Below are 14,657 nucleotides of genomic sequence, written 5' to 3'. Positions count from 1 at the left end.
AGTGTAACATATCTATGATAAAATTTGCTTAGTAAGTAATAAACGTTATCTCGAAAAGGCATGACAAAAGACACATAATTGAACAGAAAATGTTCGAATATTAAGAAACATGTAAATATTATTATGAAGTCTCTATTTATTATGTACACATAATAATATTATGTAATAAAAATGTAATGTTATGATTTTATTGTGAAATGATAATATAAAGTGTAACATAAATTATTTATGCTGCACTTTACATAATAGATATTATACGCCGCACCTGTGTACCTACATAAATTTTATTGTGATAGGCATTATTAGTAAGCGATGGGAAATCCTGACATGGAGTAATGCAGTGATACACAATAATCTGCTATGTGTTTTTATAGTTTGACCTTCGATAATCTGTATACACGCTAAAGAAAAAATATTGCTTTATTAGTTAATGTCATTGGTTATTATTAATTAAATAACGAAGGTGTAGTCAGATAAGAATGATAATTTATTGAAGAATACACAACGGTAGTGTAAATATATTATATACGTCGCGAAGGGTGGATGTAGGCTGTTCAAATCCGATATAAATAGTGCACACTAAACTTTATCAGTCAAACGTACTTGTTTTCATTGAATTGATACAACAATGTGTGGATAGTGTTTGTTAGTTTTTAAAATTTAATTAAACCCTACCTAATTCAAGACATAGAAGAAGTAGATAATGGTCAACAAATATTCGTTTATCTATAAAATATTTTAAATTGTGCCATTAAACTATACATAATCATTTTATCGACTATAGTTTGGTTTAGAGTTTAGACAGGGCTTAGTGACACCCATGGTGGCCGCGCCGAGTCAGGGTATGGACCTAATAGGTTGAGCAAGTGGCTGACATCCATTTCTCGTAAAAAACAAAATCTATTAATACAAACCTCTACTTTGTGGAGGTCCATATGATCCTATTAGGATCGGACATGGTCAGAAAAAATAGTGAATTGAAAATCAACTAACCAACACCATCTGCAAAGTGTACCTATACTTAATTCAATGAAAGCAAATAAATATGACTTGAAAAATGTGCACTATTTTTGTTAGATCCTCAATAGCATATCTAAACTATTTTGGTTTGGTATAGGCAGGGCTTAATTGATTTTCAAAAACAAAAACAAAAACCAGTACCACATGCAAATCGTATTCTTAGTTCAATGAAATCAAATAAGTATGACCGACAAAGTGTAGTGTGCATTATTTATGTTGAAACTCAACGGCTTACCTTGACCCTTCGCCACTAAACCAATATAGTACTAATTCATAAGTACAATTTTTAATAGGTATCTATACCTAAATTGTATACCTGATATTATCTTTTAACAATTAGTAAAATATAATTAACTATGTTTACGGATCCTTGTTGGAAGACTGTTTATACAAAGTTTACTTGTATTAACACCCTCTTGTATGGCCCACAAAAAAGGGGGAGGGGGGGGCTGACAGGGCTCTAGCCTGGGGGACCGGCGTGGCGAGTTGACCGGATACGTGAGATAAACACACATCACAAATTTGCTTTAACAGTAAAAAAGTCAAATATGTGGTTGTGTGATACAATTTTTTATTGTGTGTCGATACTCGACAACTCCATAATTCTAATTGATGTATTGAAAATACACTTTAATTTTACTGAATACACTAGGTACTGTAAAGCATCACACTGACTTTATCCATAGCAATAGATAGGGGGGCCCGCCCTAGGGAACCCGCTTCATGATGTGGGGGAATGGGACGACTGGCCTCTGGACAATTGGACGCCGCACTGTCGTAGACACGTGTATACGAGGTATTTTAATCAGTTTCTATCTACTACTTAGTAGTTTGAATTCATTTTACTCTAAACATAATGTATTCTTTATCGCGGATTGAGAATTACCATGCCTAAGGCTTTATATAAAATAAAAAACTCTTTTTTCGTTGGAATTTAAACATATGAACGATTAAATCATTGTTTACGTCTGCATATTTACATTCTCACCAACTATTAAATCATAATATAATCATTAAACCTACCTATAAGTACCTAACGTTTATTTATTTTCGAATTCCGTGGCGTCCAGTTGTCCGGTGCCAAATCGTCCTAGACCCTGATGTGGAGGCCATGCCCTTTTGTATACATTATAATTTGAGTTATTAGTTAATTGTTGTTATTTAATTCATGTATTAAGCTCGTGATTCTTTGGTTTATTATATCTGATGTAACAGTTACTGAAATGCAGTACGGAGGTTATTGGACGGAACATTTTTTTTTTATCAAACGAAAACAAAATTGTTTATTTATATTATTATTTTAAGTAGCGTTCAATAATTATTATCGCTAATGATACAACAAAGTTTGTTAATATATCTTACTTAACATGACAAAGTCCAGAAGTACGAGTATATAAGTACCCACTCAAATTTATACAACTCTAATAAGGCGAGGACATTTCAGGATAAACAACCCGTGACTTTATTCGACTTTAAATCATTCATTACAATAATACTGTGCATACTGGTAGTTTCCGGACAGTTCGCCGTGAAAATGTTGTATCGGAAGTACCGACTTCCGAATTCATGTCTAATAAAACACGGTTCTTGTTGGTTTACACCATAGAGGTATTAAATAAAAAAAGCCGTAAGCAATCGGCTTTCTCATACAACTGAATGAAGCAGGCCAACAATTAATGGCCGACAACTTACGAGAAATAGCGACGCGATAAAAAAAATACAAGGCATCACGAAGGATTTACTTTGGTCATTATAACGTACCCATATAATATAATTTTAACGTGGAAATTTTGCCGCAAATTGATTGCCAGCCTGCCTTATCATACTTTTTCACCATACTTTCATATAACCTGCCGCCCCATGGTTTACACATATTTTGGAAATAGCCGATATACTGAATTCTTTGTTAGGTTAGGTTTTCATTCTTGAATTCATGAATTTTGCCAAAATCAACTATGAAAATTGAATTAATTTTCATATTATCGTATAGTATACGGTCATCTCTTTCCGATAAAAAAAAAGCTCACGCCGAACTGTGCTACTGTCATGGCCCCCACAAAGGGGGGGCTGACACGGCTCTAGCCTGGAGGCCCGGGCTCACGAAGGGCCCGGCGAGTCGAGTCGACCAGATAAGTGATATAAACATACATCACAAATTCTCTGTAAATAGTAAAAAAAGTCGCCAGCGGTGCTATTTTCCTTCAATAATGTTATTATTTAAAATTATGTGGTTATATTATGATACAATTTTTAATTAGGTAACTATGTATTAAAATATAAAAAAAACACTAAATATACACATTAATTTTAACGCGTAGATACCTACACTATTTGGAAAACGCTACTGTAGAGCGTCACACTGCCTTTATCTTTAACGATAGGTAGGGAGGCCCGTGCCAAAGATCCTAGCTTGGGGGCCGCTTCAGGATGTGGGGGCCATGGCTACGGTGAAATGTTTTATGTAGAATTTACATCTAATCGGTAGTTTCATTTTTATTAGGTATAACGCAGTACTGTTTTATACTAGTTGTATATTATGTTTATCTGTATGACACCAAACAGTCGTGTCAATGACCATTGTGAGACTTGATCGTGATTCATGGGCGCCATCCCATTGCTATGCGACCCGCCACGATACTATTCAAGGTTTAGGTTGCTAAATAACACACGATTAAAAGAATATTATCGAAGGTTCATGGTTGATACATAGTATATTATACAGTGACGTCCCTACACAAAATGCCGCCTCATTTTTTATACATTATTTTTATCATCCTTTCATGAATCCAATATCTAAGAAAATGTGTTGTATGGATACATTACTAACAAAATATCAGACTAACTATTCGCAAATCTGCACGTGTTGTTTCTGGTCACCAAGGACGTCTAAGGGCAACGGAAGTAAACTAGATATCGCGAACCCGACAAAATCGGTGAACTGATTTTTTTAATGGAAAGATATTTTGGCTATTACTAGTTTAGGTAGCTATGTATATATATTCAAAATGATTTTCCTCGATTTGCCGTCATTCAAGTAACTGCCGACCTCAAGCGACACTCAATCTGCCTACCCCCACGGAACGTCACTGAGTATATATGTTGAAAACACGCACTTAACTTTCATATTATGAGAATACCAAGCAGTGCCGGGTTTTCGGAAAAGGAGTCCCGACGCACTGACTAGTTACGACGATAAAAAATAAAATAACAACCACATCAATTCCAAAAGATTAAAGGCAGTATGGCGCTCTACAGTTACTTTTTCCAAATGATGTTCGAGGCAAAATTAAGAGTACGTATTATGTTTTAGCGATTTTTAGTATTTTTGTTGTACATCCGAGTATTAATACACATCAAAAATTGCATCGCATAACTACATGTCTTAATTTTTTTAAATCATAATCACCAACATTCAAAGTAAATTAGCGCCACCGGCGACTTTTTTACTATTAGGATCAATTTGTGATGTGTGTTTATTTCACTTATCTGGTCAATGACATATTAAATGGACAACTCACTTCATATCGGCGCGCACGAGAAATTGAGCATGAAATTCATTCACAGATGTATAGGTAGACGTCACGTGACCATATGACGTATCCATTTCCATTATGCGATACAAGCTTCGAGAATTTATAGTAATATAACCTTTATTGTAATGGCGTATTAGTGTCATTACTCATTACGTTATAAACAGATTCTAGGTTACTTACGACTTCTCGGAAATTAGACGCATGTGAGCCCAGCGCATCACAAGCGTTTGCCCAGTAGTTTCTGTCATTCAATTACATTGAATAAACATTCATCAATATCTTAAAATGGCATTTTATCAATAATTAATAATACTAACACATGAAAAGTGATATCCCAACTTTCTTGGAGTGCTTAGTAGATTTTTTTTACAATTTTTAACTAGGCACATTGGCATTTTGTAACACAACAATAACGGCGGAGTCGAAACCTGACAGTCAGAAATTTTGTATGGGCAGACCCAGCGGTGTCGTCAGACCGCTTGCAAGCAGAATGTTCATTTGAGCGTAGGATACCGATATTAAAATATGAATTTCGCCATCCGGCAGACCCGACACAAAGTGAGTGTCATTTTATTTTCCAGATGATTCGTCCATATTAATGTCATTGTATCTGGTTGACCCATCACGCCGGTCCCCTGGGCTAGAGCCCTGGCACGATGTGCATACTTACAAGGTATTAGTTTTAAACCTGGTAGTTATAAAGTATAAAAAAAATCAAAGCATACCCAATGATTCAAAATTGTTTGTCAAGGAGTGTAGACTAGTAGAGAGATTCACTGTAGCTGATTTTAAACAATCTAGGTAGAATCCTATGCAAGATCAAGTTGCTCACCTGTACAAAAAGAAAATATGTTATTAATTAATTATTTAGGAAATTCCACGCGCTAACAGTTATGTATATGTATATATATATATTATCGAGCTATAACAAAAATGTTAAAAAGAATTTTCCTCTATTAATATGTCAGTATCATGGCCCCCACATCTTGAAGCGGGCCCCCCTACCCATCTCTAGGGTTAAAGGCAGTGGGACGCTTTACAGAACCGATATATAAAGAAGGTTGTTTTAGGTAAAATTAAGGGTATTAGGTGTATTTTTTTTTAAATGTTAAGATTCTACAAATAAAATAGCGCCGCAGGCGACTTTTTCTCCGTTATGGCAAATTTCTGATCGTATTTGGTCAACCCGTCACGACGGGCCCCCACGCTAGAGCCCTGTCAGCCCCCCCTTGTGGGGGCCATGGTCAGTACGGTAATGATTAAATTAACGTCAAGCAATTACGCCGCACCAAGAGTTAAAAGAGAGTTTAAACCCCTAAAATACAGTTATTAATTTAAATAATGATTGTCCATTGTAAAAATAATCAGGTAAAACCGGAAATAATGATTCGCAGGCAAGTAGTCAAAGCAAAATATCAACGGCAGGCTCCCGTATTAATTTTATTTACTTTAGTAGTCTAACTAATACCTATTGACCTTTATAAAAATCATACTACTATAATCGTCCCCGAATTTTTCACTAACTTTGTAATATAAAAGGTTTGCGTGACTCTATCTTTCTAATTTTTTAATTGATACTATAGAAATCTCAATCAATCTAATACATAAATCGTATATATATATATATATATATATATATATATATATATATATATATATATATATATATATATACTGAAGTGTACCTAAGTTTATTATGATTTTTTTTAAAAGTAAATATAGGTAAAGATTGTTAAGTATTTTTCTAATCCACTAAAGGTGCATGCACGATGACTAAACATATTACCAGTAACATGTTTTAGTTATTTGCGTAATATTAATAATAGCTATGTATCCATCTAGATTTCTAGATTCTAGACTCCAGAGTATCTACCCTTGTTTATAAAACCGGAAACTCCTGTAAGACCCTGGCACAATGCATACATGGATTACAAAAGTTCACGTTTTCAGATACTATAAAATAAATAATAAAAGTATATTATTATTTTTAGTATGTGTTACATACAATCTGCAAGCGTGGGCCGACAGAGTCAAGGACCTAATTTCACTAGGTCAAATATGTTGAAAAAAAAACATTATCAACAAATTAAATTAATACTACTTATATACTCATAATTTATTATAAAATTTTAAGAATTATTTCAGTAGTAAATAATAATAATATCAAAACTATAATGTCATCAATCATCATGTCTTTTGGTTCAAATTTGACAGTATTTCTTAGAAACAACATTGGTTGATTTTCTTATTTTTGGAGTGTAAATGATATCCGCACTATAATGATCTATTACACTGTTATGTAAGTAGGTACCTACATTTAAGATATATGTAGGTATGTGGAAAAATATTGGGCAAATGATGATAGTCACGAAGTAAAATAAGTTAGGTACTGTTTAGTAACGAATAATCGATTGACAAAGACAATGTTTTATATGTCAAGAATGACGAGGCTCAGAACAGACTGTTGCACTAGCCGTGATAATATACCTACCTACATAGGTTGACAGGTAAGAACAGGTGGGTAAATTCTCTCCATGTAACAAGTGTATCGATATATTATCGTCGCTGCACGCGAAATACCTCCAATATGGCAAAACCATGTTTAGGAGAGAGACACAAAAACGGTTTTAATACATCTAGAACATAATAATTAAATAAATAATAATGCAGTTTAGTGTAGTACGATTTTCACTATTTTGGACAGGTCAAGTTTGTTCATAAGTTTTGCAGAAAATGCTTTAAAATTGGATATTTTTACATTTTAGGTTTATTTGGCCGTCCCTAGAAAGCCCTAAACAGACTGAGAGCCATGGCAGGGCGTACCCGAGACAACATAGTGAAGTGGGGGGTACTCCGATGACCAAACCTGCGAGTGCAGTGAAATGCAAAGCATGGAGCACCTCTTGTCATGCAAGGCTTGCCCAGTAAGCTGCAATTTCGACGAGATCATACAAGCCGAGGAAAATGGTGTTGCCTTCGCCAACTTCTGGAGCGACACATTGTAGCTATTGAACACCCGACACGACGAAGAAGAAGCATAAAAAAATTGTTGTTTTTACCTAAATAATGAACAAGTGTGTACTTGTTTACTTTATTTTAGCTTTTAAATAAACACTGTTATCATTCGATATATTTAATATTTTTAGCATATATATCTTAGTTGGAAATGTCATGAACGATGAAACCAGTATCGATTCATTAAAAAAAAAAATGAGGAAGTACGCTAGTGAAAAGAATTTATTAACTATAATGATCTGAATCTAAATTTTGTTTGGATGATCTTGAAGCAAATAATGCAATCAAGCCTGCTATGTCCACGTGGTCCAGTTAATTTGGATTAGGTATTTTAAATGTATTTGATTAGAAGTTTCAACGATAATACAGTAGGTACCTACTTAAATAAGCTAAATAGTAAAAAAATCCTAATACTATTATAAATGAGATAGTCCCATGTAACTAACCTAACTTAAATACCTAGCTATTTTTTTTTCTAACGCCAGATAACCTAGTCACACAGTTTCCTCTAATTATATGTTCAATATACCTAAGACCTATTAAGAAATTAGTAAACACGTAACGACATTTTAATTATTATCTCAAACCAAAGAAAAGCAATGTTATCTCGCTGTCGTTATCACGAGAAATCTACTGTTACCAACCAAAAAAATTACATTAAATATTTGCCAAATGATTGCATATTTTTATGTAAAGACCTGCAAATTAAAACCACAACAACAGCCTAAGGAACGATTATTATGCAAATGTATTATTGTAGAGGTTTGATGTCAGAATAATACAATGTATATATATATGCCAATAAGATTTTCTCATGTAAGAATACACAATATAATATTACCTACATTACGATCAAACTATAAATGTGTTAGGTCAAAAATATTATGTGATGTTGATGTTTACTCTTTAACTACAAAGCTGCTTTGTTATTCAGATATTATCATCATTATTCATTACAAAGTTTTTTTCCTTTGAGTTTCCGTAGCGAAGAATCGATATTCGACATACTCATAGGTACATTGTATGTAGCAACACGAATACTATAGCGCCACGGCTGGCAGTTTGGTAGTGTCTACATTTTTTATTGGTACTTATTCCAAGTTACCCCTTGGTACGCACGTAGGTACCAATGTATCTAACATCAACCCTTTCACAGAGAAGGCTTAATGATTTCGATATTTTACTCTGTAACTATTGTGGAGATGATTTCAATACACAAACAATTAAATATGTACGTAAGTAATTAATTATTTTCAAAAACTGTGGGTTTGAAAACTGATCAATGATATAAATTTGTATGATTTTTAAGGTTACACGTAAATTATACGTATTACATTTCACCGTAGCACCGGAAAGAAAAACAAATACCATTGAGTTAAAAAAAACCCCCCGTTGTTCGTGAAGCATTGCAGACTAGCGATTCCAATTCCGGGATCCCGAGATATTTTTCGATACCTATGAATCCCGGGATTAGTAAACATAATCCCGAAACATAAAACTGGCTGCGGTAATAAAAACAAGTGTATCGGCGGCTTGAGAATGTAGCGGCCGACGGAAAAGTGTACCGGACACGCGTTGACTCATAAACATAATACAAAAGCCCCTTTAATCGAATACAAAGGCCTCCTTATTATATACGAGCGCGACACTGGTGTCCCGTCTGAAACGGGGGTTATTTATTGTGTACCTTACAGGGAACTCAGAAATAATGGGAACTGAAATACCTAAGAGGTGTGGAGAAGCAGGCAAGCGATCTAGAGTATGGAAGAATACGTCGAATACTGACAACTGTTCTCGGTTTATGCACTGACGCTCATTTAAAATTGATATATTTAAGGTTGCAACACACACTATTGCACGTTTGTACTGCGTGGCTCATTTTTGTAGGATACTCACACATTCAAAACCCTGCGTCAAAATGTACTGTATTGGGATATAGCCTATCGCAATTATATTTATTAATCTGTTCTGTGGGACCTCCATATTCTTTTATGCATAAGAAAGTACATTGCGTCACTACTTAAGCAGTCACATGTAGTTTCAAAGTGAAATAGGGTTGGTATCAGATGCCTACAACGCGATTGCAAATCATTTCTAATAGCTTTACTTCACTTTAAATAGAATGTTAGTCTGACTTATTATATTAAAAGTCTTAATATTTTACCTACCTACTCAAGCGATATCATGTAAATTAAGTACATATATATCAAATTGTAAACCATTTAGGTACATTTCTTTAGTTAGATAAGTATAAAAACTAGTTAATTGTCACTGGTGGAAATGTAAATTAAACATAATGAAGGTATATTGTTAATACTATAATGAAGCATTTCAATCGATTTTAATGGTTATTTATATTACTTGCTATTTTAACTAACATGTATTGTATAGGTACATCATAAAGAATCGACATTTACAATTTGATTAAAGTGGCATGTTTTCTGTGAATGTAGTGTGTAAATATGATATAATGTACCTACATACATGTAACGTTTTCCTTTTGAGAGGGCATAATTTAATTTCTTTGTAATGTGGACTAACGTAGGTGTACTGTATAAACACATACACAATACCTACATCCAACTAAGCAATTCTACTTTGTAATACAAAATATGTCATCTTTGTTATGCTTTGAAAACATATTCTCAATAATATTCAGAGCGCTCTTTAGTATACGCGTGTACGAAAAATACTTCGAGAGAAATTCTACAGGAAGAGATGAATTTTTAAATGGGGTAAGATCCTGAAGGCATACGGTGGGTTATGCATTTTCATGGCTTCGGAGCCATAAATAGTGTGGAGCCATTCACCAAGATTTATAAAATTTTTAAGTTACATGAATCCTCATACTTCTTGAGGATGTGACCTCTCTCTCTTCTCTCCCTAGGATCTCTTCAGGATCTTATGTTTTTTCTTATCCGACGCAAATTTGGCTGTACAATTATGGCTTATTAAGCATCACCTTACAGAAGCGGCGATTTACTTTAACGCAGAAGATGAAATCGATTCCTCAATTTTCTTTAAAGGGGGCTTCGAAACAGATCAACCCAGTCATAATATTATTACACATTTGTACGTCTCACAAATTCAGGGCATATAAAATATAATAGAATTCCTATAACTAACATCAAAAGGGCCTGTAATAAATAAACACTCAAACAAATAGATAGCTGTATAATAATCAACCACTAATATTATCATGAAGTACCTATGTGTCATTTTGAATAATATTTTTCTTTATTTAAAGCATGTAATTTTAGAAAACATTTATATTTTAGCGGGTAGGTACGTTGGGAGTTGGGATTTTTATTGTGGGGGACTGTAAATTAGTCGGTGCCTGGGGCAACCACGTCCTTAAACCCATTACTGCCTTACTTTGTCTCGTACCTTATCTCATGTGAAGCAAGTGGGCAAAGGACAATATCACAAACGTTGTTGGTTCGATTTTAAATTAATTTACGTTATTTTTCTAAGTGAATAACGTTAAATAGATACTGGGTCTCAAGTCCGGTCTTGCTAATGTACATTCAGTTAGTAGAATTGGACATATTGTCTTCTGACTTTATGGCCGAGAAATTATTATAATTTAAAAAATATTGAGTAGGTAAACATTAAGCCATAAGTATGTGAATAAATTTATGTATATAGGTGCCATCATTGTCATCTTTTTCTGTGCTGATTATAAGTACAAATGTGTAAAAAGTACAGTAGATATTTCTGAAAAAAAAAACTATAGTACTTATAGGTAGAGTTGGGTTTCGGGAATTTCCCGACGGGAATTTTTCGAGATTTTCCATCCCCAATCTCGAGAATTGAAATTTTTAACATTTCGGGAATCTCGAGAATCTTTTCTCGGGATTCGGGATTTCTTCATTATCAAATTAATATTAATTGAAAAACGATTTTCTATATGGAAAAAGTGGACAGAAAACAAAACGATCAAAGACTGATCGGGGCATTAACACAATGAAGCCAACGTGGACTCAAAATGAGCGCAATTTTTCCAACATCGGGGAATTTTGTGACTCAAAAGCGTACGCGATTGTCAGACGCAGCGATTGACAGTCTGTGTTTTTCTAGTCGTAGTCTATTTTAATAAGTAATGTTTTGAATTATTTTTGTTTTCCTACAAATATTTTGTTTGTCTGTTTTTACACTGATTTAAAGGTTTTTTTTTCAATTTCCCGATATCTCGAGAATTCTTTTTTGGAAATCCCGAATCTCGAGAATTCAAATCTTCATCATTTCGGGAAATCCCGAATCTCGAGATTGAGATTTTCTCGGGAAATACCCAACCTTACTTATAGGAACATTTTACTAAACTTGTAGGTATAGTATTTTGGCATATTTTATAATATGGCGTAATATTATAGTATTTAATATTTTATTATATTATATTGGACTATACTAATTATTAGGTATTTTTTACAATGCAAAGCATAGTGGGTATTTAAGTTTGATCGTAAAAATCAATTCAATAAATTCTAGCAGCTGTGTATTTGATTGTTTTCAATTATGAGCCAACTTTCCTATAATATTACGACCCTAGACTCGATTCTAAGCCCGGCAGTGTCAATAAATTAATTAATTCCTGTCACCGTTTTCTTCCGATATCCATTTACTTTTTAGGTACTATAGTCCGACAACAAGAAATCGGCGATAACAGGAAGTCGCTGTAGTCGCCTGCAGGGGTCGGCAACCTTATTGCCACGAAGGGTGCAATACAAATTTTAAACATAGCCATATACATATACCTATATACTTTTCTCTCAAGGTAATAACCAATGACATATTAAAGTAATAACTAATAAAAAATCCAATAGAACTTAAAATCTTGATATAATTATGAAAATGACAGAAATGTGCATTTTTAATAATATGGAGTTCTATAAATTAAACAATCAATTAATATTTATTTAAGAGAAGATACATACATATCGACATAAATCAACATAAAAATATATAACTTTCAAGCTATAAAATAAAAAATACAAATACTAAAAAAGTTAAACAATAAACCAAGATTAAAATTACATAAATCTAAAGATCAGTAAGTATACCATGTCAGCGTAAAATGAAATGATAAATTTGCGGGCGTTCCTCATTTGAAAACGGAAGTGCGATTGGCTACACTGGTGGGGATTGTTAGTTCACAGTTGTACAACATAACATAACAACACGTGGACAAGAAGTTCTTGTTCGACAATAAATCGGTTATTATGTTATGTTATAATGTTATAAATACCAAATAATAACGAATACCTATGTTTTAATGAGATTATTTTGTTTTTCGACATGAATAAAAAAAGTTGCGCTTTTAACTTAGGACACATACACTCTTGGGTCAAGTTATTTTGTAATGTATCTAGCGATAGAAAGTATTTATTTAAGAGAAGGAGCGAAGCAAAACGAGTGAATACATTTTTTTACACGTAAAAGTAACGCACAAATAGTAATTGTTGCATTAACATACTTTTAATAGATATATTTGTTAGCCATTCACAAACCCACTCGGTCTTTGCTATCGATCAAACAAACACACATTGACAGATAGTGGTGAGAGAGAATAATTTTCAAAAATAGAATAAATAATTTATACTGATTATGATAGCGTCGAATTACACTATGCTTCGAGTATTATAGTATACCTATGTTAGCGTTAGAGACACAATCTATCCCACTTTCTCGTGTGGTTTTTGCCCAAGTTCTCGCAAGGAATCATCGAAGGTCGGATGGATAATTGGTGCGTTATTTGCTTGGCATTCAGGTCGGCTCTTACAATTTAATAATGCATGTCTGGATCCGCAAGTTCGCTCGGGGCCCTTATTATACTTTACAGAATTCATAATTTCATGTCGATCTTGAGTGCGTCTCGGTGGCCGATTCAGGAAACAGGTGTTGAAAACAACGTTTACGAGCACTAAAAATGGACCAACTTTAAGATCACTGACAAATAATATATTATATCATGCACAGTGTCATATAACCAACATGAATTATCCCAGGTTTATGCAATTTTGACGAAGAATGGAGGTAGGCTGTTAAGATCCGCCATAAATAGGCCGCAAAAAACCGCACACTAAACTTTGTCAGTCTTATGTACTTATTTATTTTCGTTGAAATAATACTACAATTTACAGATAGTGTTAGTTAGTTTTTAAATTCAATTAAATCCTGCGAAATTATACCATAATAGATATCTATAAAATATCTATCTAAAATTATGCAATTAAATTATACATAAATTTGAATATTTTATGATAGAATAATATTTTTATCTATTATAGTTTGGTTTAGGCAGGGCTTAATGAATTTAAAAAAAATGAACCAACAATAATATTATGTAATATGTACATTGTACATTAACCCAACGAAAACAAATAAGTATGGATGAAAAAGTGTGAACAATTTTGTCGTATCGCCCAAAATATAGCAAAACTATTATGGTTTGGTTAAGGCAGGGTTCAATTCATTTTTGAAAACTAACCAACATCATATTTCTGTAAATTGCAGTCTTAGTTCAATAAAAACAAATACGTATGACTCACAACGTCTAATATGCACTATTTATGGCAGATCTTAACAGCCTACCTCCACCCTTCGCTACTGATTCAGCCATTGTAAAATCTATATTTCACCCTGTCTACGTGTCTACCTAAATGATGTTGACGTCAAGTTTCCTTTTTAATGACAGTATAGGTATTTCTTTTAGATGTTCAGAATAAAAAAGGTTTTCTTCTGCTTAAACATTGTGTATGTACATAATATTACCGTATATTATATAAAACGTCCTCTCGCTACCTGTAGTTATTTATAAATGATTTGCCCTAGAACGACAAAATTTAATTACGTGGTATGGATGGTTTTGATAACAAACTCGAGAAAATGAGAAAATATTCTACTTTTAAAAATATGAAAGAGTGTTTTTTTTTATAATATAACATGTGGTTGATTTCTGTCATTTATATGCGACTTAAGTAACTAAATATATGATATTGATCTGTATTGTTTTTATCAAAAATAATTATCAATACAAAAATCATAGCAATAACTAAATATCAATCAAGATTATCAACTTCGGCCTACAGT

The 14,657-nt window shown here is 33.3% G+C and overlaps 1 protein-coding gene across 2 annotated transcripts in view; it reads right to left on the bottom strand.

The window, feature by feature from the left end:
* Window positions 1–14,657, bottom strand: part of Gs2 (glutamine synthetase 2) — a 77,584-nt gene that overhangs the window by 31,894 nt on the left and 31,033 nt on the right. Inside the window, exon 2 of one of the 2 annotated variants that reach the window (XM_085941674.1) lies at window positions 5,279–5,385. The exons of the other annotated variant lie outside the window; for it this stretch is intronic. The gene's annotated coding sequence lies outside the window, so the exon portion shown is untranslated. The remainder of the gene's footprint in view (window positions 1–5,278; window positions 5,386–14,657) is intronic. 2 annotated transcript variants of the gene reach the window in all.

Source organism: Rhyacophila brunnea, unplaced genomic scaffold, assembly GCF_057557595.1.
Source record: "Rhyacophila brunnea isolate RB1 unplaced genomic scaffold, BYU_Rbru_1.0 scaffold_1, whole genome shotgun sequence".
Classification (NCBI taxonomy): Eukaryota; Metazoa; Arthropoda; class Insecta; order Trichoptera; family Rhyacophilidae; genus Rhyacophila; species Rhyacophila brunnea.
This window is presented reverse-complemented; position numbering and strand designations above follow the sequence as displayed.